Here is a 22,985-nt window from a genome sequence, read left to right as displayed (position 1 = left end):
CTGCTGTAAACGTAAATGAAGAGCTGGCAAGCTGAAACTTGGCATGTTGGCAAACAGAATTCAAAATTGATAAGCCCGCACGGAATAAATCCAAAATTCCGGTTTATTTTCGATCATGGTAGTATATGCTGTGTGTATTTGTGTGCCCAAGCTCAAGGTTGCAGTGGCAGACAAGCAAAAAAGGAAAAAGGAATAATAAAAAGGGGCAAAGGAGTGGACCGATGAGATGGAACCAACAAATTTGGGTTCTTCACCCTCTGACACGACACCCCTTCCCCCACGCCACCACACGAAAAAAAAAACAAGTCCTTGATAGCAAGCAACAACGAGCGGCTGCTCCGAGGGGATGATGCCCCATGGACGCCAATTGGCATTCCGATCTCGGCTCCGAGGCTCGGCTCGAGGCCAGTACAATGGTGCAGACACCAGGGGAGAGGGGAGAGGGGAGCCGTAGGGGCTGTGTGGGGCATCCGCGGGGGAGCGGCGGTCCAGAGCCAGAGACAGCCTTAGAGAGCAGAGAGTGTAAGTGGCGCGTTCGTCGCCTGCTGCTGCTGCTGCTGCCATTCGTTGAAGTCATTCGTTACGGGGCGTTAGCTACGGGGATGTTGGGCACCCCACGCGACCGACCTGGCTGCTGCTGCTGCTGCTGCTGCTATCCCGGATCCGGGCTGTCAGCGCATTTCACCACGCACCAAGGTAGAGGAATGGTTGGAACCGAGTGGGGGGAGGGGGTTGTAATGAAAATAGATTAGGAGCGGGGGGTGCCAGACGTGGGGGGTGGATTAGGGCAGAAAATCGGGGGGCTTCAGGGGGGGGGGGGGGACGCAAAGGCGCGATTGGCCACGGCCACGCCGTGATTCGTGATTCGCCCCCCCCCCACCCCCCCCCCCTCCTCTCTTATTCTCAGCCCCCGTGCATCCGTACCGTTTGTCGCGAGCGGGCCCCGTACAGATCCCTATTGTTGTATCCTGGGCCCCTTCCCCCACCCCCCGCCCCCCTCCCTCCCACCCCCCTTTTTTATTTTGCCACGGGGCGGGCCACGGGACTGGTGGGGAGTGGGGGATGAAATAATAATGAAAACGGAGATCCCGCAACCTCCCTCCCCGCCCCCCCCCCCCTCGACCGTATGAACGATATGCGGGCCAATTACATCGGGGACTCCTAATCTGCCAGCCAGCGAGCGGGTCCGCGTGTGTCGCACATTCGCAACGCCTGCTCGATTCGATTCGATTCACCTCCAACCCCCCTTCGCCCCCGGGGGTGGTGGTAATTTGAAGTACCGTAGTGCAGTCGGGTGGCCCCGAGAAACCACCCCCCCCCCCCCCCCCATTTCCGCCGGCTTCGATTCCCATTGATTGCCGAATCGTGAGACAGAGATGTGTATTTGTGTGTGCAGCGTTGGTGTTGGTGTTGCGCCCTTCCACCCCCCCCCCCCCCTCCCCCTTTTCATCCCTTTATTTGTCGGTCGTTATCGAGCGGCTCTGGAGCGCCGCGCTAACGGTAGATTGGACCGAACGCTTGGCCCGTGGTCCTGATGTATCCTCACTCTCTCTCTCTCTCTCTCTCGCTTGGTCTCTCTCTGTTGCTCTGTTGCTGGCCGATTGCTGACCATCCCCTGTCCATTTTGAAGATCGGAAAACTTCTTGGCCCGAGCAGCCCGCGAGCAGCAGGCGTGCTCAGCTCCTGGACCGCGCCGGAACGCCGAAGGTGCGCCCCCTCGCAAGCGAACCTGACCTTTACCCAGGTTGCACACCAAGCAGTATGGGGTGGTGAAGAGCAAACCGCTCGTCCAGATTACTATCATCACCCACCCCGCCCCGCCCCGCCCCGGTCGATCGCGGTGTGGCGTTCTATCTAGGGTGATTTATCGCTCGCCTGGCACGCCATCACCAAAAGGGATGAGGGATGAGGGATGCAAAAGTAAGGGGTAGTTTGCGAGGCGGGGGGGGGGGGACGGTGGAGCGGTGGACAATTTATGCGCCGAGGAAAATTGATCAACGATCTCTGATCCTCTCTGATCGGTTCGGCAACGACGACGACCACCACCATCCCTTAGATCATCCCTTAGTGAGTGGGGGCTTAGGGGCAGGCTCGCGCGCGCGGTTATCGTTGCCCTCCGATCGCTAGCGCTCGGCTGCAACCAGGCCACAAACCGTCGACGTCTTTCGCGCAGAAAAGCAGGAAAACTGTCGGTACCATTTTCCACCCCCACCCCCGTGTGCACCGGTGCACCACAGCCATACATAAACCGTGGGAGGGGGGGGGGGGGGGGGGGTGAAAGAGACACTTTTCCTGTGCCTTCCTGTGCGCCGTCGAGGTCGACCGATCGAGATCGAGCTCACAACGGGACGGGAAGCAGAACGAGCAGAGCATCACAGGGGGATGAAACCTCAAACAGGGGATGGGACTGTGCGGGGTGGTTAGTTAGGTGGCCTAACCCCCGTGCCGCAGGCTGATCACGACCGTGTTCCCGTTCCCATTTCCCAGCACACGCTCGCTCGCTCGCTCGCTCGCTGTGTGCGTCCAAAGATGGAAAAACCCAAAGGAAGATGGCCGACCACCTCGATCTCGTCCTCGTCCACTCTGGCCACTGGTTTCCTCCCTGGTACCGAGCAGCCAATGCGCCCGCGGAAGTAAGTCTCTCTAGAGCGGAATCTAGGTTACGGCTCCGGATCGCAGAGCATCGACGGCGAGCGAACGGGAAGATCCGCGAGAGCTAAAATAAAATAACAAAAAAAAAAAAAAAAATAACAAAAAAAAAAAACCACAACAACCAGCGCCTGCCCGCCAGAGGCCATACCGCTCTTCTTCTGCTGCTTCACCTTCTTATTCTTCTATCGCTCTTCCTTCCCATCAGCAAAAGGGGCCTCAAAAGGACTGGATGGCAGGCCTGGCAGGCAGGCAGGCAAACCGGCTCCGGCTCCGGCTCGTCGCAACCTTGAGTTGCGCAAGACGACGCCACCGCTTGCCGTGCAGGATGCTCTTCGCTTCGCGCTTTGCCGTGTTTTTTTTTTTTTATTTTGCTGCTTGCTGCTTTCCTTTCTCTCTTCTCTTTTCTTCATTCATTTCCCTTGTCCCTTTTTTGTGTTTTTACTGCTGCTGCTGCTGCTACTGCTGCTCAGCATCCCAGCACAGCTCCCTGGTGGAGGAAAACTGGAACCAAAAGTCGAAGGCCTCGCAACGCATTGGCGCACACCGCCAGGGTCGGGCGATGTAGTCTTGCCAGCAACACCAAGATGGAACCGATATGCCGCGAGAGCGCGAGCACGAGCGAAAGATGAAGGGACAGGAAGCGACTGCGGGAAAAGTTGTGGAAAGGGGGGGAAGGGAAGGGAGGGGAGAGGGGTGTCACGGTTTTATGCGCGATCGCGTAAATGACATTACGGATCGATCGCTTACCCTCACCGGCCACTCCGAAATGGGGGCCCCTTTTCGGTCCGAAACGGAGAGAAATGCAGAGAGAGAGAGAGAGAGAGAGAGAGAGAGCAACAGAGAGAAAGAAATAGCGAGAAGCATCTAACACGACACCCGTTAAAGGGGTGGCTAGGGTTATGGTTTTCAATGTTTTGAAATTTAAATTAGATTTTTCATGAATCTTTGCATCCTTTTTGCAGAGTTTTGCGGTAATGTTTTGGATCAATCGAAGTAAAACGTACAAAGATATTGATTTTTTTAAAGTCGCACCTTCATGTCGCGACCCAATGTTTCGCCGCTACTGTGCAGCGCGTTTCCCAAAGCCAAAACATTTTCAAAGTCGATGCACATCGTACCATAAAACATTACTGATGGGAACCTTTTTTATTCTTTTTTTAAACATTTGATCAGGACACTATTTTCTACGCATTTCCGTAGTCTCTTCACATAAAATATTGATACATTCTTTACAATTATTATGTAAAACACGTTTTCTTTAGGGGGGGGGGGGGGGCTTCGGTATTTTCGGGCCAAAAAAAGGCCCGTTTTAGACGATTTTTTGTGACGTAACCTTTCGTTTTATTTCTCTAAAATGAAGGGCATATTAAACAACAACTTTTGAAGAATATATAGTTCTACTTTGGAGAAAATTTAATGAAAACTTCATCCATGCCATCATATTCATGAAGGGGCGTCTACGAAAAGGTACTTTTTCCCGGTGCCCATCGTAGCTGCCTGATGGGTAATCAGAAAAATATAAATCGATACTCGTTTGAAAGATTATAAGTTTATCTAGGTAGCCCCGGTAGTGTTAGGTACCCCCGGTAGGGTATCTAGGTAGTGTTTTTGGTGAATTTCCTATTTTTCGATTTTTGACAGATTTTTGAAGCTGAAAAAGTGATGCTTTTTGTCATTTTGCCTAAAAACTCGGTTTTTAAAGATTTGTTTACAAAAAAGTATCAACAATTTTAATGATATCTCGACGAGACTATCTGGCAAAGAGTGTAAAGTTTATGCGTTAAAAATTTAAAAACGATCGGTTCAGTAGTTTTTACGGTACGATGGGTAAGCGACTTTGAAAACGTTGGTTTTGCGGGAAACGCTCTTCAAAGTAGCGAAACGCGGATTTTCAAAAATCTGTATCTTTGTCCGTTTTTCCTCGATTGATCCAAAACTTTTACACTATACTCTTGAATGGATCAACTTTCAGGGAAAAATGTTGAACACATGTGTCACAAAATAAAAATAAATACCGAAGTAAAATCGTATCGTTTTAAAATTCAAAATGCTACCAAAAAAAAATGAAAATTCATCAAATGCGTGACGGATGAACCACAACTTAACAAACCTTCTCCAATATACAACTAAACATTCTCTAAAACATTGTAGTTCAAAATGAAATTGAAGTAAAAACATAGAAAGTTTAATGATTTCTTCACAAAAATTCTTCATAAATGATTCTTTCTTTTACACGAATTAACCTTAGCCCCCCTTATGGGTGAACGTGGTGGTGGTGGTAGAAAAATAGTAGAAGATTGAAAGAAAGACAGAAAGACAGCAAAAAAAAAACACGAAGAAGTAGTAGAAAGAAAGACAGAAATACGGAGCGACGGTGCGCAGCGCTGGATGCTGGATGCTGGCCGCTCGGTCGCTGGCTCGTTTTCCTGCGCAACCACACCCTGCGTGACGCCGTCGTCGGCCGCACCTTTCACCACCGCGCGTGCGAGCGTGTGAGTGCACGGCTGTACTCTGTGCCGTGCCGTGCCGGGGCCGCAGCTGCGGCCCACGGTTTGGCCACCGACTTTCACTTTCCTCCTTTTGGTTAGTTGGTTGGTTGGCCCGACTCGGTTCGATTTGACGCTAACGTTAACCCTGGCGGCCTGGCGCGAAACGGCGCCGCTAAACAAAGCAGGAAGCACGGAGCCCATTTCATTCCAGCTGAGCTGAGAGAAGGGCGGCCGAGAGAAAGGCGGCAGTCCATTGCATAACGTAACATTGCCACAAACGGAGGGAACGGCCCGGTCCGGCCATCCGGAGCGATCCGGTGCGCGCGAGATGCGAGCCCCCCGAAACAAGGTCCCAACCTCGTGGAGGAGAAGGTGAAGTGCGCTTTTTTTTTAGTTCTCTTCTACATTAAAAAAAAAAAAAACAAAACAAACAATCGCCGACCGCAGTTGTTTACTGGCCGAAAACATTCGAAAGCAAAAATCAAAACAACGACGTTCAACTGGTGGCAGTACTTTTTGTGTTGCTGTTGATGTTGTGGGGCCACCCTTGTCACCTTCCTGTATGTGTGGCGTGTAGGCTTTGGGCCACAATGGGAGGAGGAGCCGCTTATCACTTTAATCTTGCATTCGTTTAAAACTAATTAACAAATCCTCCGCGATCCAAGTAATGATGCATCTCAAGTGTAGTCAAACTTGGCGGCACAAATGCGTATCAATATAATGCAAAGAGTGCCAAACCGAATAAAGCTTGGAACACCTTAAATGGACAAAAAAGGGTGAAAAAAAAATTCTGCACACTCACTATGAAAACTCCGGGTTTGACCGGAGAAAAATCTCCAAAATTTCAACCAAAGCTCGAAACACAATTCTCAAACGTTCCGTGGGACTCTTACGTTGAATCGGGCATTAATAAAACAGGCAAAGAAGCGTAACACATGCCCAATTCTACGGATAAAACTTAATCAGACAGCTTTCAACCGATCCTGGAATCTTTCAGTGTAATTTGAGCTCTTCAAATATTTTTGTGGGAAGGTTTGAGATGGTATCATGCCAGGAAACAGCCAAATAGTTCCATAGAACAACGCTTGATTGCCAAAATCCTTGCAACGAAGCCGTACGAACAATTGTTGAACGAATTGGAACCATGCGGTTTGATGGACGATGAATCTCACGAAAACTGCATTTTGCCATAAACTAGTAAGCGAATTTGACTTTAGCAATCACAGACGGATTACAATAGGAAGGTTTTAGTTCATTTGTGCGGATAAGATAAGATGCAGTTTTGGTTTGAAAACGAAAGTTTTCATGGCGGGAGGATCCATGAACGGCGATTTGTACAAAGAAGAATGCCGGGAAAAGATCATTCTACCTTTCGTTAAACCTCTTAAAGGTCCCGTTAAGTTCTGGCCCGACTTGGCAAGCTGCCATTACAGCACAGAGATCATAAATTGAAATCGAAACAACATTGCATTGATTTCATATAAAAAATCTTCAATCCACCAAATTGCCCACAGTATAGTCCAACATCATTATATTGGGCTATTATGGAATAAAACCTTAAGGAACGATGCAAAATTATAAAAAAAAATCATGCTGTAATGTACAAATGGTGGGAAAACATAGCCTGAATGAGACTTTTTCCACTACTGCGCAGCAAATGATGTGTCGCATAAAGCCAAAAGTGCGTAAACTCATACGTAACGTGGCACAATAATTTGCACGCTATTTTTTCGGATAGCTAGATAAAATACCTACCAAATGCCACCTTTACCACGTGTATAGCTTATTTCTGGCCTGAGATATGTCCTATTTTATGCTGCCAAATAATAACTGTTCCAAGCTTTACTAGCAAAATGCTTAGTCTGCCTCCATGCCATAGTACAGGGACTACCCTTCCTACTCAAGGATGCGGTATTGAGCAAATAAAATCCCATCTATATAAAATGCAGTCGAGGCACAGTAACAATTGTCTCTTAAACACTCACCGCCTTGTGAGAATCCTTAGGTAATTAGGAATAGCGTTCATTATACAATTTATGATAAGGCTAGGATTAAGATCATATTTTTTATGTAATGTAGCAGGTTTTTTCTTTAATCTTCCTCCCTGGAATATATCCTGACGCCCCCCCCCGGGGTAACTCAACAAGCTAGGAACACTCTCGGTGCGATCACTCTTACGGAGAGGCTGCAGATGCTCGTTGCAGCCAGGGAAGTGAAGAGACAGTCAGCAGTACTGCACCGAATCAGTTACAAGTGCTGGGCACCGTACCGTAGCTCAAAATTGTCACTAGTTACCGGGGGAAAAAATGGAGAAAAAAAATTGATTCCACTGCGCAATGATTAACAGGAAAGATGGATGAAGGCAATAGCCAATGTTGTTACATTCATAATTGATTGATTGACTGTAAAATCCCCTCTCAATACAACTGCCAACTGGAGCACTATTTGGCGGCATTGAAAACAAGACAAAAAAAACGGTAAATAAAAACAAAACAATCTTTTGCACACTGCAACGCAACAAACATTCTTTCTTCGTCGAATACTGTTTCGAAAGAAGCAAAAAAAAAAACGCAGCTAGTGCGAATGCACAAGGTTCTAACCTGACCCTAGTCTGGTCTGGGAACCGCTAGTCTGTTCTGGCCCCCGTCTGACCTTCTGCCTGTTTCACGCTCCGGACAGAAAAAAAAAAACACACACTTAACTAAATAAAATAAAGCCCCCCAAAAAACAAACCCAAAAACAACAAATTTTGCACACCAGCAGTGCCAGCAAAAAGCGGGCGCCTCTTTCCTCACAACTTGCCTGCCCACGTGCACACATGCGCACGCACCTACGAGTTCCGGGAGGGTAAGTTTGATTGCAGAAGACAGCATCAGGTCCGGTGCCGGTATGGGGCGGCTTGCTTCCATTCCGATTGATTGTAGAGCGGCGAAGGGCGATCGCCGATCGATCGAAAAAGGCTTGCTGTTTGGGTATGGTATGTACGTGCCCTGCCCCACCTGCCTTCAGAAATACCTGCATGCAACGAGAAGAGCAGAAAATGGCCGGTGTTAGATGATGGCAGGAGAAAGGCAGTGATTTGATTTTATTGTAAGAAGGGGAAAAGTATCTCCGAAGGAAACCGAGAGCCCGGAGCCGAGTCTAAGCTAAGAATAATAGAATCCCCACCCCATCCCCTTTCATTCGGACACCCCTAGCAACGCCGGGCACACCAATCCGCGCGCTGGTCGCTGGCCAAAGTTCACTGACCCAGTTCTCGCAGTCCGGGGGGGGGGGGGGGGGGGGGGCGGAGGTGCGGTCGTTTCACTTTCATTTTGTCGCACGCTCGCATTGGGGTTTTTTTTTTTAGTTAGGGGGAGGTGGAATTGCCGCAAAACACACATACACCCCCCCCCCCCCCCCCCCCCCCAGAAACCCGGTGGTGAATAGGGAAGTGCGATTGATTCGACCAAGACCTACGAAACCCCCTGCGCCTGCTGCTAGATCCTTTGCGCCCCCCCCCCCCTTCACCCCCGACTACCCCTTGTGGAGGGGGTTAATTACCGAAAAGCGAACCCAGCGGTGTTGCTTTGTGTTTGTGCCGCGCCGCCTTGCAGTGGGCAAGGCAACACAGGGCACCTTCCTGCCGGTGCCGATCAGGGAGGACTCTCTCCCCACCAGCAGTCCAACGGAGGACAGAACTCGCTTCCAGGTTGAGCCGGGAATGGCGGAAATGCAAGCGAGACGTTTTGCGAAACGCAAAAACAAAAAAAAAAATGAAAAATTCCCGGTGCGCGTCTTGCGACGATGATGCGACGTCGACGGCCGGAAGAAAAAGGTGCCGTGCCAGAGCGAATTAGCCCCACAGAGGAGTATTTGGTGCCAAAAAGCTGGCCAAAAACTCCGGAGCGTAATATCGGGTTTTTTTTTTTTTCTTGTATTCCAATTTACTCTTTTTGGTAATTTTAAAATATTCTACACATCAAAACACTACGTCCACAAAACCTACGTAACTCAATCAATGGTTATACAATCCACCATCGCTGTTAGGTTTTGGGCTGTACTGGGCTGAACGGTGACTGGGTGGCAGCTAAAAAGCTGAAAGCTTGCCCGCTAGAAATTCCGACAGCATTAGAAAAGAGCAAAAGTCTCGAGAATCGCACGCCAGTCGATTAATTATTCCTCGTGGCTCCTCTTTACCGATTTTTCCATGAAATTTTTTGTGAAATATTGGGGGGTTTTCAACAGTTTTCTACAAACTTCTGTAGTTATTTTAATGCGCTAGTGCTGTTTCTAGGAAATATTTGAGCCAGATACCTTAAAAACCTATTTTAATGTTGAATAACTCTGCCATTTTTCAACCGATTTGGACAAATTGGGCCAGTTTGTGAAACTTTAATCTATGCCATTTTACTAATGGTTCACTTCACGTTAAAAAAAGCGGACCGAAATTGTCACACTTTATAGCGAAAATAATCAGTCAACAGTGGAAACTGCGATCGTGCAATGGATGATGAAGAAATGGTGGTTTCCTCCTTTACATATGACGGTGCTGGGCTTTTTTTCTGTGGGTCTATTTGAATGTTAAGTTTTTTGCAAACAAATTGAAGACTGTGAAACATTTTGAAGCAAATATTGCAGCTGAAATTACCAAAATAACTCCCTAAATGTTGGCAAATACAATGCCAAATGTCCGAAAAAGGGGGCGATTTTTGTCTGCCGACTGAATATTATATTTTGAGTGTGGCACAACAAATGGCATAGAATAACCGAAACAAAACTGGTTTATTTAGAAAAAAAAATGGGTTAAAAAATGACAGTGAGTTATTCAACTTTAAAATAGGGTATCCGCCTGATGGCGCACCCTGTATGTTGGGGCAGAAATTAGGACCTTCTAAAAGCGGGACAAAGCGGGAAGGTGCTAGAAAGCGAAATCCAAACGCCGATTCAAGCAGCAAACTTCGAGCGCAGATGGATTGCGACCCGACTTTTTCTTCTTCTTCTTCTTCTTCTTCTTTTTTTTGTGGGGATATACGGAACCAACTATATTAGTGGACGGTGCCCCCCCCCCCCCAAAAAAAAAGGGGGCAAATATCAACGAAACCAAAAAACAAAAAAAAAGGGATCAACGCTTGACAAATCCGGTGTGTCTTTGTTCATTGGTGTGAAAATGGCAACACAACCGTATTCCTAGCGAGCATGATGGCTGGTTTTGGCCAGCCATTGGCTCAAACTGTTCCTCCTGTGCAGCGCCAGGAGAATTCCCGTTTTGTCGGTTTTTGTTGTTGTTGTTGCGTTTGTCTGCTTTCTGTACAAAGCACGCCTTCACATCTCGCTCGCCTTCTCTCTCTCTCTCTCTCTCTCTCTCTCTCTCTCTCTCTCTCTCTCGCCTCAAAAACAAAAAGTCTTTTTGAGGGGGTGGGGAAATGGGGGGCCGCTTGACTTCTTCGAGCTGTCGTTGGTCAAGCAAACGACAGTAGGTAGTAACGGTGCTGCTGTTGATTGTTATGATTGCTGCTGCTGCTGCTGCTGCTGCTGCTGGTGCTGGTGATTCGGCTTTCTTCGGAGTTGAACTTTGACCCAGATTCGAGCGCCGGTCCCCCCGCCCCCTTCACCGCAATCGTTATATACGTTGCTAGCGTGTGGTGTCGCGCACAGCAGAAGGAGCAAAGGCGAGCGGACGACCCCGCGTAAAACGGGACGCCGTCTTTCGCGCGATTCACATATCCTGCCTGGCCACTGCCAGCGCCGCTAGCCGTGAGCCGCTTGGAGCTCCAAGCTAATTACCCTCCAACCAAACGCACCAACACAGTGGCAGTTGGTCTGTGAGCTGGAAAGGGGCAAAACAACAAAAGCCGTGGCCGGGCACAGGCCGGCCGGCCGGCCGGCCGGCCAGCTACACACAGCCTGCTGCTGTGATGCTAATCAGTCACTCAACCTCAAACCAGCCAGTTCTCAACGGCGCTCGACTCCCGTTTTCCGGTGGTTTTGCAGAGCAAAGATCACACTACAGAAAGCTAAAAGCAACGCGGGAGGCCAAACGCTATTTCTAGATGGTTTGCATTCCGGTGCGTCCCGCCGCCAAATTCTGCAGCGTGTAGGCGGACCACGCTGGACCACCACCACCACCACCACCACAGGGTCAGGTCAGAAGGTAACTGCGACGCGACACGAATAAAATGAACCTCAAAGCACCACCGGCTGTTGCTATTTCCATCGCAGCGCACCGATCGAATCGCACGAAGCAGTCCGTGTGGGGGGAAGAGTGTGTGTTTTGCTTTGCTGGCAAAATGCTGCGTGCCGATTGATTTGTGGTGGATGACAGACACAGGCAGCGCTACCTGCGATACTATACGATGCAGCAGGGAAGATGGTGTTGGTGGCAAGTGCTCCCAAGCGTTGCAGGCGAGCGAGATGTGATTGATTGAGCGAGCTGCTGCTGCGGCTGCTGCTGGTGCTGTCGATGAGATCACATCTGCCGCATGAGTCTACTACTAACTCACATGCGATAGCACGCGGAATTCGGATCACTTATCACGCACGCAAACAGACACAACACGGCGACACGGTCCCGCACCGGACTGGAGCTTCCTCAAAACTCGGTGGTTTGTGGGCGCTCTCCTACTGCGGGACTGATTTCACTGACTCATCTCGCACGGGAATAGGGCCACGCACGCACGCACACACATTCACACAGGACACGCGAGGCTTTCGTCGAAACAAAAAAACACAAAAAAAAAACAAGCAACACCACGGCTTCACGGTTTCGTCACCGTCCGAATGACCGTCCGCACCGAGCGCAGTCCGACGCACGTCTAAGCGGTGACCAGCGCTGGCCAGTGGGTTTTTATGTATTGGCCTGCCGAATGCCGAGAAGGAAGACTCTTGAAGGATTCTTCCAACCTCTCTCCCCAGCCAGCCAGCCAGCCAGCCAGCCAGAGATGGCTACCTCGTTGATTACCATACACCGCGCTGGCCGCGCCGAAGACGCCCGCCAGGATATGAGTTCTTTCTGCACCCCCCCCCCTCCCCCTTTCATCGCCTCCTTGGACCTTGGTGCTGTGACGCGGCTTGGAATGCCACGCGAAGGTTCTCTAACGTCCCCTTTTCCCTTCGTGCCAGTTAAGAGGTGGAAGGCAAGGCTCGGTGGTGATGGTGGTGGTGGTGGTGGTGGTGGTGGTGGTGGTGGTGGTGGTGGTGTTCGTGGTCCACTTTCAGATCCACTCGGCCCGGGCACCGTGGAGCACCGGGCATTCGGGCTCCCCATGGTAACAGCACTGACCACAACAGGAACTGAACTGAACTGTAACTGGACCTAGCTACCACAACACGGGACACGCCGTATGTATGTGTGAATCAGCTGCATTCGGAGCGGCCACTTATCACGTACGCGTAGAATATTTGCCACCAACTGCAGGAGGAGAGGAGCGTGGCAGGATGGGGGCAAAAGGGTGCCCTAGAGTGACCACAACCCCAAAAATCCCGCGTGTCCCTGCGGCTGTGTTTGACCGTTGCGTTTGCCGAAATCACAGAAATAATGCGAGCGGGCAGGGGATGATGGCCACGCTAAACACACACGGGGGGGGTGGGGGTCACCGGGCATCCTATTCGTCTAACCAGTCTAACCAGGCTGGTAATCCCGCTGGTTCCGAGTTGAAAAGTGCCGAAAAGCAGCTCTCTCTCTCTCTCTCTCTCTCTCTCTCTCTCTCTCTCTCTCTCTCTCTCTCTCTCTCTCTCGCTCTCTCTCTCTCTCTCTCTCGCTCTCTCTGCTCCTCAAGAGCGGGCACTTTGTGGGCACTTTTCAACCCCCACCCCCACCACCCCCACCACCCCCCCCCCCCCCACTCTCCTGGTGTGGTCGCGCGCCACGGGCTCGTCCTGTGTGTCCAATGGGCAGAAGCATGGTCGGTTGTTTCGGGAGGAAGTTGTTGTCAACCCCCACCCCGCCCGCTAGCAACCCTCTTCCCCCTGTAAAACCAACCCCATGTGGTTCCACTGGACATGAGGTGTGGTCGCCGTCGTCGTCGTTGAAAGTAAAAGTGATCTAGCACACGGCTAAATCGGATCGGATGGGCTGTTATTGAGCAGGCCCGCGTACGGCGGTGGCGAAGGGAGTGATGGAGTGGTAGTGATGCGCCCCCTCCAACCCCCTTCCACGGCCCGTGTCACGTCGATTCGCTATCAATCGGGCTGTTAATGTTGTGGGTTGCACGCGACGCGACGTGACGCGCACTGACACCGAGGACCACAAACAACCCCTCCCCCCCCCCCCCACGAGAGGGGGTGAACGAGGGGGTGTTTTGTGTGTTTGTGTTTTGTGGGGGCAAACCACCTTTGGCCCCGGCGCCCAACCTTGAGCCTTGGGACGCTCGCACCCTCACCCCCCCCCCCCTTCCGCCCCCTAATTCCACCCTCTCTCAATTGCTTCAATTTTCGCCCATTTTCCCCCCGGGGGGGGGGTGGGGGGAATAGCGGAAATGAAGTGAACGAGCGTGGCCTCAGCGTGATGATTATGATGATTATGGGCGGAGTGATAGCAATGTCGGTGAAAAATGCGGGGGGTGGAAAAACGGGGGATGAAATGGACCCTGGAAACCCGTTGGTGACCTTGGGAGCTCCATTAGTGATAGTGATTATACATCGTTCACCATGGACGGGGGCCTACACACTTTGTAAAACATACAACCACACCCCCCAAACCCACCACACCCACCCCCCTTCTCGGTGCAGTTCGGAATCGTATCGGGCGCGCTAAATACCTCATGTCGTGTCCAGCTAATATCCGTTGTGCCAGGAGATCGGAGCAAGGCCATCGCCAACCCCAGATACCCGGCCACCGGCCGACCGGGGGGTGGGTAGCGTAACCCGGATTTTTCACCCCCTCGGTTTTGGGGTTGAAATGACGATGATGGCGGTGATGGTCGGCCGGTATCTATCGAAGGCATCGAAGGAGGACCACTTCGCACTCTATATTTACTTTTACGCGCGCGCCCCCCCCCCCCCCACCCCCCACCCACCGGTACTCCCTGTGCAACAACAGCTAAGTAAGTCAAGGCGTCCAGGTGGTGGTCCTGGTGGTTTCGCCTTTAAACAATAAAAAAAAAAAAAAAAAAAAAAAACAACAAAATATCACTCGCGACCTTGCGCTGCGATCGTGTTTGCAGATAGGACCCCGCACCCTGGGCCCTCAAGGACTCGAGCGCGTCACCGGAAACGGCACCACCGGGCAAACGGAGCGGCGCTGATTGTGGGCTTGCTCGATGAGTGCTTTAACGATGATGATGATGAGGGTGATGATGAGGGTGAGCCCGCTAATGACTTTCGAGCGCCACGCCATTCACGTGCGCGGCCCCAGGCCCAGGCCCAGGTATCCCGAAAGAAAACTCCCGGATAATCGGAACAAATGGGCAACCATTTGTCATAAAACACGTTATCAGGCACCTGGGGTGGCACTAGCATCTCACCACCGCTACCATCTATTAATGGATCCGTTCGCCACGATAACGCACTACCAAGGTCACACACAGGACCACGGCCAGGCTAGGCGAAAGTGAACACCGGCCCGCGCCAGAACCTAAAAGAAAAAAAAGGGGAGAAAAAAAAGAACAAAAGGGGGAGAAGCACTTAACCAACTGATCAGCGCTGGCAGAGGCAGCAGCAGCAGCAGCAGCCACCGTCGCCGTCGCCCCTCGCATTGGAAGATTGGATTGGGATTTTTTGTGGGTTTTCAATTCACGTTTCATTTTTGGGAGGTTCGGTGGCGCGGTTTTAATGTTGCAGCATGGGAAGGGGTTGTACTGAAAATTCCAAACCCCCCGGCCAAGGGTGACGCTGTTAAGAGCATAAGGCATAAGGTCCAATTGGGCGAGGTCGTGCCTGAGCACGAGAAACGAGCTTGCGAAGCTTCCCCCCCCGGGAGATCAGGGAGAGCTCTATGGGGGTTCGAGAAAACAGGACTCCACTACCGCAACAACCTTGCAACTCTCTCTCTCTCTCTCTCTCTCTCTCTCTCTCTCTCTTTCTCTTTTTGGAAACGCATATCGTGCGATAATTTTTCCGTTTTTTTTTTTTTCTTCGTTGGCTTACTAGAAGAAGCAAATAATTATAATACGTGGGCGGAACAAATATAAATTCCTCTTTTCGTTCTACTGTCACAAAAACGGAGTGAGAATGTTGCCGAATTTTTGTCGTTGTTTAGTTTCTTTATCAGGCAGGAACGTTCTTTAGCCGTTTGGGGGCCTCTGGGCACATTATGGCAACGGGGGCGCTCTCCTTTTGGGCACTTGGAACGAAGCCACTACAATAAAACTAAGCACAATTTTTGTTCAATTTTTACGATTACAAAGTAAAAGATAAAATTTGTACCAAAATCATGAAAGTACACCCCTGCTGCTGGTGTACCGCAAGGTAGTGTGCCCACTATTTTTTAATATCCTTATTTCGGACATACCCAAACTAAAGAAGTGTGAGCAGTACCTTTACGCGGATGGTTGCGCAATTAGTGTTTCCGGGAAAAAATCCCAAAACTATCCCATCAGAAACCTCAATCATAATCTAAATAGTTATAACAAAAACTGTAAGGATTGAAAGATGAAAATTAATAAGGATAAATCGGAAGCAGTATCTTTGCCGCGCAGCACTAGCGTAGGAATCCCCTGGCACAATACAATTAAGTATGTAGGAGTAACATTAGACTCTAGATTAACTTTTAGAAACCCCATGGAAGATAGAATCTTCAATAGCGAAAAAATGCCTGAGACGCTTTATGGACTAATGAGCAGGAAATCAAAGTTAAACGTTAAAAACAAATTACTATTTTATACAGCGATAGTGCACCGTATGCGATAACGTATGCTTCGCCAGTGTGGGATAAATGTGCAAATACCCATATTAAGAAACTGCAGCTAACTCCGAATAAGTTTCTAAAAATGTTCAGCAATCTTCCAACCTGGCACAGCACAAAAGACGTGCATGCGAGAGCAGGTATCGACAAAATCTCATCATTCATTTCGTAAAATTAGTAGCAAATACAAGTTCAATTTCGTTTATATTAGTTTATGTTACAGAAAAGGAGGATTAGTTTTATATTACAGAAAGCTATCAGTTAGCGGGGTTTTTTTATGATAAGTTTTTTTTCCCGTCCACTAAAGATCAAACGCAGCAGTTGATCATTGCTAACGCAACCAAACAGGCCAAATACTGCTAAGTTTGCAACAGTGATGAGAGAGGGACTCCCCAAGCTCACTCAATCTCCTTCTTCGTCTTTGCTGTAACGCACAACACGATTTATTCAATAAAAATTACTTACTACTACTACTGTACCAAACCATGTACCGAACAAAATAAAAGACCTAAAAATGTGCTAAAAATAGAATGTTATACCAATGGACTCTGTCAACTTAAAATCGTATCTTTCTAGCGAAAACCTACCAAATAGGCTTGTGCAAGTTGTGCAAATTATTTTCAATATAAAGTGTGACAATTTCAGTACGCTCTTTTAACGCGAAGTGATTCATTAATAAAATGACATAGACTGACGCTTCAGCCTCTGGCCTATTTGTCTAAATCGGTTGAAAAATGGCAGAGTTATTCAACTTCAAACTAGGGTACCGCCTGATGGCGCACCCTGTATCTAATCTATGAGAGCATCTTAGAAAACGTAGGTGTCAAATTTAGCTGCTCACTCTATAAAATACCAATCATACCATTGGAGGTTCTCGTCTAAAAATAAGAGAGGATTCTAGGCACCGCCTATGCCTATGAAATCATCAGGACTATCCAAATTATACTTCTACTTCATAAAACAAAGACCACTTACGGTAGAAAGATTGGAGAGAAGAAATGTTCCGATGCCAACAAAACATCCGAGATTACTTGTGCTCTAGAACTAAACAATGCACGATTGAGCTTAGCCTCCCTAACATGCCATGTCGAGTCGCATGCTAGTTCCAGAAGGTTCTGCTGCTGCATTGGAGTTTAATGTAAGTTAATCAATCGCTTTCGGATCGGATTTTGTACGGGCTAGTTTTGCAAGAGCGTGGCGCTGGTGTCAAAGCTGAGCGACCCAGAAGAGGAGTTGATTTTCTGTTGCAATTTAGTTGAATTTGACGTAATTTGTACATCATTTTGCCTTGGCCGTAATTGAAATAATTGATTTTTTGCAGCCTTCGTTGCTCAATTGCGTAATTTTGTAAATGCTTCTTTTAGCGGTATTTGATGTTCTACGACCATTGCACCCTAAAGCATCCCTAAAATATTCAAAAACAAAAATGACATAATTATTGACATTCCAACGAAGATTGTCGGTTGGAATTGATTTCTGATTAACAGAATTTCTAATGAACAGAATGAACACCAATTAACATGAAGCAAATGCAATTTTTCCCCTGGTTTCTAATCATTTTGATTTTTCAGGCAAACTAGCAAACGTTTGTGCAAACCAGCAGAGATTTGGGGGCAGGCCCAACCAGCGCAGGGTCCGGGGCATGAGCCCATTATGACCCATGGGAAAGATAGCCCGGTTGCCAGGAGTGTAAGAAGCGCGCTGGAACACCTCCTGGCTCTCTGGGTGTGTCCACCGTAACGATTTCGGAGGAAAAAGTACCTTCGCCATTAGTGCAGCGTGTTTGACTAATGCTCCAAATTCAACATCTTCAATTGCCTATTTGACATCCTTTTATGCTTTTATCCAATTAACATGCTGACTGCAGAGAGAAGCATAAAATGCTCTCCATTTCTTTTCGAAATGTCCTGGAATTTCTCAAGAAAATGTGCTCATGGCGCACTTCAACCTCAACCGTACCGCTACACTGTCCCCGGAGCAGCCGGATCTTGTATCGTTTGCAACAATTTGACTCCTAGCAAAACAGCAGCAGTCACAGCGAAGACAGGAACGAGACCAGCGATCGGAAATTATTATCAGCACACGCCATTCAAGGAAATAGCAGAACTGAGGACTTAAAAAGCAAGCAGAAATACAGCCAAACAGATCCATTAAACGTAAAAATAAACGAGCAAAGACTGAGCGACACTGAAACTGCACACTTGAATTCGTGAACAATTGCTCAATTTTCAAGGATCGCACCTGGTGGGGCAAAAGTGCGATTCGAATGGATGTCTAGGAATTATGTATTTTAACCATTGAATGGTCACTTGATTGTGCTGGTACTTTTACAGTAGGAAGGTAAATGGTTGTTGAATCAATCAATGCTTTTTTGTTTTTTTTCAGTTGGAACTTTATTTGTTTTTTCAACAAAAATCAAAATCCACTAAGCCAGTCGCACCATTGTGCCCTACCTTACTCTACGATGTTCTTGTAAATAAAAGTAAAATTCCTTTTTCGGGATCTTTAAGCAATCTTTGTGCCTAATGTTCATTTGGGCAGCATCCTGTTTTTTCAACTTTACAACAAAAACATAAAATAAAATAAAATAAAATAAAGCGGGGTAAAGGGGTGAGAGGGCGTTATCGCAGCCGATTCTGTACCTTTGTGCCCCTCTGTCGCTGTCGGCGCGGGCAAGAATCGTCGATGTCGGTTCGGACCTCGAGTGGTCGAGGGGATGTACCCCTTTAGACGCCCAACAACCGCGTGCCGGGATAGACAAAGAGCGTGTGGGTGCCCGCCTGGGTTTGTGTGTCTGCATTCAAAAGCACGACCGCTCATTCTCTCTCTCTCTCTCTCTCTCTCTGTCCGGTTACTTATGGCAATCGTTTAGCGTCGAAGCAGGGGATGGGGATGGAGATCGCGGGCGGGTGGTGACCGGACGAGTAAGAACAAGAATAAACGATGCGATCGCGAACGACAGAGAGAGTCAGAGAGAGAGAGAGAGAGAGAGATGAGAGACGTGCGAGGGAACGAGAAGCGACCAAGCGACCAGGGTCCCAGCGAAAAAACGGGTTTTCTTTTTTCTGTCCGGAGCCCCCCCCCGGGTCGATGGCAGCAAACAGGGCACACGAAAGTCAGAACGATCGATTCGGTCCGGAGTTGGAGTTTTTTGGGGGCGATGGCGACGACGACGCCCGGATCGGCCCCGATGAGCGATCGAAGATGAATGAGCATTTCCCCCCCCCCCCCCGCCCGGGTTGTTCCAGGGCACGGAGAAGGAAAAGGGAAGGGGGGGAGGGGGAGGGGGTGCTAGTAACGGTAATGGTTTGCCCTGTTGCTGCCCCTTCTTCTTCTTCTTCTTCTTCCTACTGCCTGAAGGAGGAAGAACCGGTCGACCGGCGGTTCGTCTGGTGGCCACCACACTTTCTACTTGGCACCCTCTAGAAGGGCACGCAGCTATGCACCCCTCCCCCCCTCCCCCTTCCAGGCTGAGACCCGCTAATGAGTGCAGTGACCAATCTCGCAATCCCCATCCCCTAGCCCAACACCATTTTCGAGGATATTTTCGGGTGATCACGCTGATCGGTCAAGCCTCCCTCCTGTGCCATCTGAAACAACCATTTCCTGGTTTTTTTTTTGGGGGGTGGGGGGTGGGGGGGGGGGGTGGGGTGGGCTACCCCCCCCCCCCCCCCCCCTGGTGTGGAGATGTGAGTGAGTTTATGGGCTCGGGGCTGGAGCTCGGGGTGCTCCGATGAACCGATTCGGCGCAGCACCGGCGCAGTGGGGTTGAGGGTGCGTCCACCCACGCTGGGCGGTCCACCCGTCGGTCCGGCGTCGGCCGGCGTCGATTAATCATGACGAGCGGGGCGATCTCGCTCTCGGGCTGCGATCCCAGACCGCAAACGGAACCGGGGGGGGGGGGGGGGGGGGGGGGGGGGGTAGCAGCGTCATCATCCCCGTTTTTTAATTCAATTTGCCCACCCCACCCCCACGGCCCCCCGGGCCCCAAGCAACCGGATAAGCGTGACACCTGGACCAGCAGCTCGAGCAGGGGGGGGGCATTAAGGCGGTGAGGTTATGGTTGTGTCCCACCACCCCCTCCCCCCTGCGGCTAATCCGCAAGCGCTTAGTGTCTGTGGCCCAGTGCCCAGTAGTCGACGGGACGGGCGGTACAAAACGTTGCGTTGTCATTCCCTTCAATGGGTTTATCCCCTCTCTGTCTCTCTCTCTCTCTCTCTCTCTCTCTCTCTCTCTCTCTCTCTCTCTCTCTCTCTTGCTTGCTTGCTTGCTTGCTGGCTGGCTGGCTGGCCTAGCTAAATAGGATTTGGAGCGAAAAGGTTGCCACCCCCACCCCCCCACCCCCCGCCCCCCAGGCAGCCTGTGTACCGTGAGCAGTGCACTTGGTACGGCTTCTGGCTTATTTGCTTGGTTGCGGGGCTGCGAAGGTGCTAAACTGTTCGCTCCGCTCTCGCGCTCGCGGTGCTGCTTGCGCTGCGGGGGATGAAAAGGTGTAAAGCAGTTCGCTGATGAGGTGAGAATCGATACGGCACGCTCGCTACGCACCCTCTCCCCACCGGTGGGGGTGGTTTGGGGTTTTTGGGGGGGGGAAAAGGAACCACAGCTGCAGCTGGGTGTACCATTATCCTCTCTGTGTGTCTGTGTGTTCCTCATGAGAGAGAGAGAGAGAGAGAGAGAGAGAGAGAGAGAGAGAGAGAGAGAGAGAGAGAGAGAGAGAGAGTGTGTGACGCAATATCGCTGACTGCTCCACCACCACCACCCCCTTTCAACCTCCCTTTCGGCACCCAACTGACATTGTGACATTCCTAGGACGGCGCTGAAGTACCGCGACAACCAATCAACCAACCACGTCTCCCCCGCCATCACCATCTGGACCTCCCTCAACCACCCCCCTCCCTCCGGGGCTAGCACAGCTGCTGTTTGTTCGATGGATTCCCCGAACCTCCGAACCGCGATGCTGAGCTAGCAGGGGGCTGCTTCTTGCGGTTTGATTATTGACGCACCACCACTCTCACACATACACGTCAGTGAAGGGATGCAACAGGTACGAGGACAGCACCTGGCAGCAGCAGCAGCAGCATCAGCTGGAATCCCTTTGCACTAACCTCGTCTGACCTGACAAAGTGGCCCAGTGGCCGATGTTTACGCCCGATGTTTACAAACAAAGCACCGCACGACAGTGACACGCACGACAGTGACACGCACGCACGCACGCACGCCCCGCCACCCGCTGGGAGAGCTGACCGGAAAACCCGAGGCTAACCGAGGCCCTACCGTACCGCGCCACAGTGAAGTCATTACTGTTACGGGTGCCGTTGTTTTCTTGGGTGGGCCGCACCCCACTTCCAGAGGGCGGGGGGTTTCGCATCGATCTGCACATCGGCGGATGGCTGGACGACGCCAACGCTGACGACGCTGACGATGACATCTTTTGCAACCCTTCGATACGCATCCCATCCTTCTTCTCCCGCCCCGGGACGGGAAAAATTAGCACGCCCTCGCCCCGCTCGGTAGAAAATTATGACAGTTTAACACGCCACCCCGGCATGTTAGAGTGCAGAGAGAGAGAGAGAGCAATGAGGGGTCACCCGGCGCATTCCGCATCGATGTCGATTGTCATCGATTGGCTGGTCGGGATAATTGAGTTCTCGGTGGTGGTGCTTACCTTTTTGTTTTCGCTTCGCTTCCTCCGGTCTCTCCGGTTGCTCCACTACTTAAGGGGCGGCCGATGGTGGCAACACGCAACACGCAACACGCGGCTCTGCTTGAGTTGGCTGCCGACTCCGGCCGGCCGGCGAGGTGGGGGCGGTTTGATAGAGTGTCGCAGGATACGAACTGGCCTAAACACTACGCGTCACATACGCGCCACACCAACACGCACGCGTACACACACAATGGAGCACACGGGCACGACACGCACGGCTGGTGGAGCGGGTTTGCTGTTTTGCTGTTTTGCTGCGAGTTTGATTGAGTGGCCCGGCCAGCGATCCTGTCCTGGGATGGCGGCGACGAAAACGTCAACCAGCAGTCAACTGTTGTTGTTGGGTTAGGCTGGTTTCCGGTTGCTGCTGCTGCTGCTGCTGCTGTTGTTGTTGTTGTTGTTGTTGATGCTGCCACACTGACGCGCTCTCTCAATCTCACTTCTCATCAGCGCATTCTACCCTTGCACGGGCCCCAAACCAAGCTGCTCCAGGTAGACGGGCCGCACTACTCACACACACACACACACACACCTACACACATGAGACTGCACTGCACGGTGTTCTCTTTCTCATCTCCCCGCTTTGCACTCTTCGGCTCTTTTCTTTTTTCTTTTTATTTATCAGATTATCAGACAAAGGGAACGCCACCACTAACACACAAGTGTCCTCACCTCGGTCGCTATGGCAACCCACGCGCACTCCCGAAGCGCACTCCCAAGCACACACACACACGCACACACACAGAGAGAGCGACACCGATTGATATACACTTTAGATACTTTACGCCAGGGCCCAGCTTGTTTGGGGCTGGATTATGGAATTTTTGGCTGGAGAATATGGAGGAATATGCACCAGCGGCAGATACCAGCGATACGTCCACCAGCCAAACTGCAAACGCACCGTTTTCACCAAGCGACCACGACAGTATGATGGGCCCGAGTGCCGTGAGCCGTCGATCCGATCGCGCGGCCACGGGCCATCATCGTGCGCGCTCGTGCGATCATCGGAGGGGCGCTCGCTCTCGCTCTGTCACCCTCTCTCTCTCTCTCGCGCTTGATCTTTGCCAGCTTCTCCAGCTTCTTGGATCACGATCCTTCTAGCGAGCGCCCCTCCCCCCCTCCGGCGCACCGGGGGCCCAAGCCGAAACCGAGCACGTTGCGCGTCGCTGAGGAAGGGGGGGGGGGAGCCGTTGAGTTTCGGTTCGGTTCCAGCTTCCAGGCTGGTTTCGGTAACGACGACGCACACAGAGGGATATTTGCGCTTGAAAGCCGGTCAAAACCCCCGGGGCATATAAATTTGTTTTTATTTTATTTTGCTTTG

General features: G+C 50.6%; 1 protein-coding gene across 2 annotated transcripts in view; it reads right to left on the bottom strand.

Moving 5' to 3' along the window:
* Positions 1-22,529, bottom strand: part of LOC126571590 (cadherin-86C) — a 108,106-nt gene extending 85,577 nt beyond the window's left edge. For both annotated transcript variants that reach the window (XM_050230372.1, XM_050230282.1), the window contains exon 1: positions 21,629-22,529. The gene's annotated coding sequence lies outside the window, so the exon portion shown is untranslated. The remainder of the gene's footprint in view (positions 1-21,628) is intronic.
* Between the last annotated feature and the right edge of the window lie 456 nt (positions 22,530-22,985).

This window comes from Anopheles aquasalis, chromosome X, assembly GCF_943734665.1.
Source record: "Anopheles aquasalis chromosome X, idAnoAquaMG_Q_19, whole genome shotgun sequence".
NCBI classification, from domain to species: Eukaryota; Metazoa; Arthropoda; class Insecta; order Diptera; family Culicidae; genus Anopheles; species Anopheles aquasalis.
This window is presented reverse-complemented; position numbering and strand designations above follow the sequence as displayed.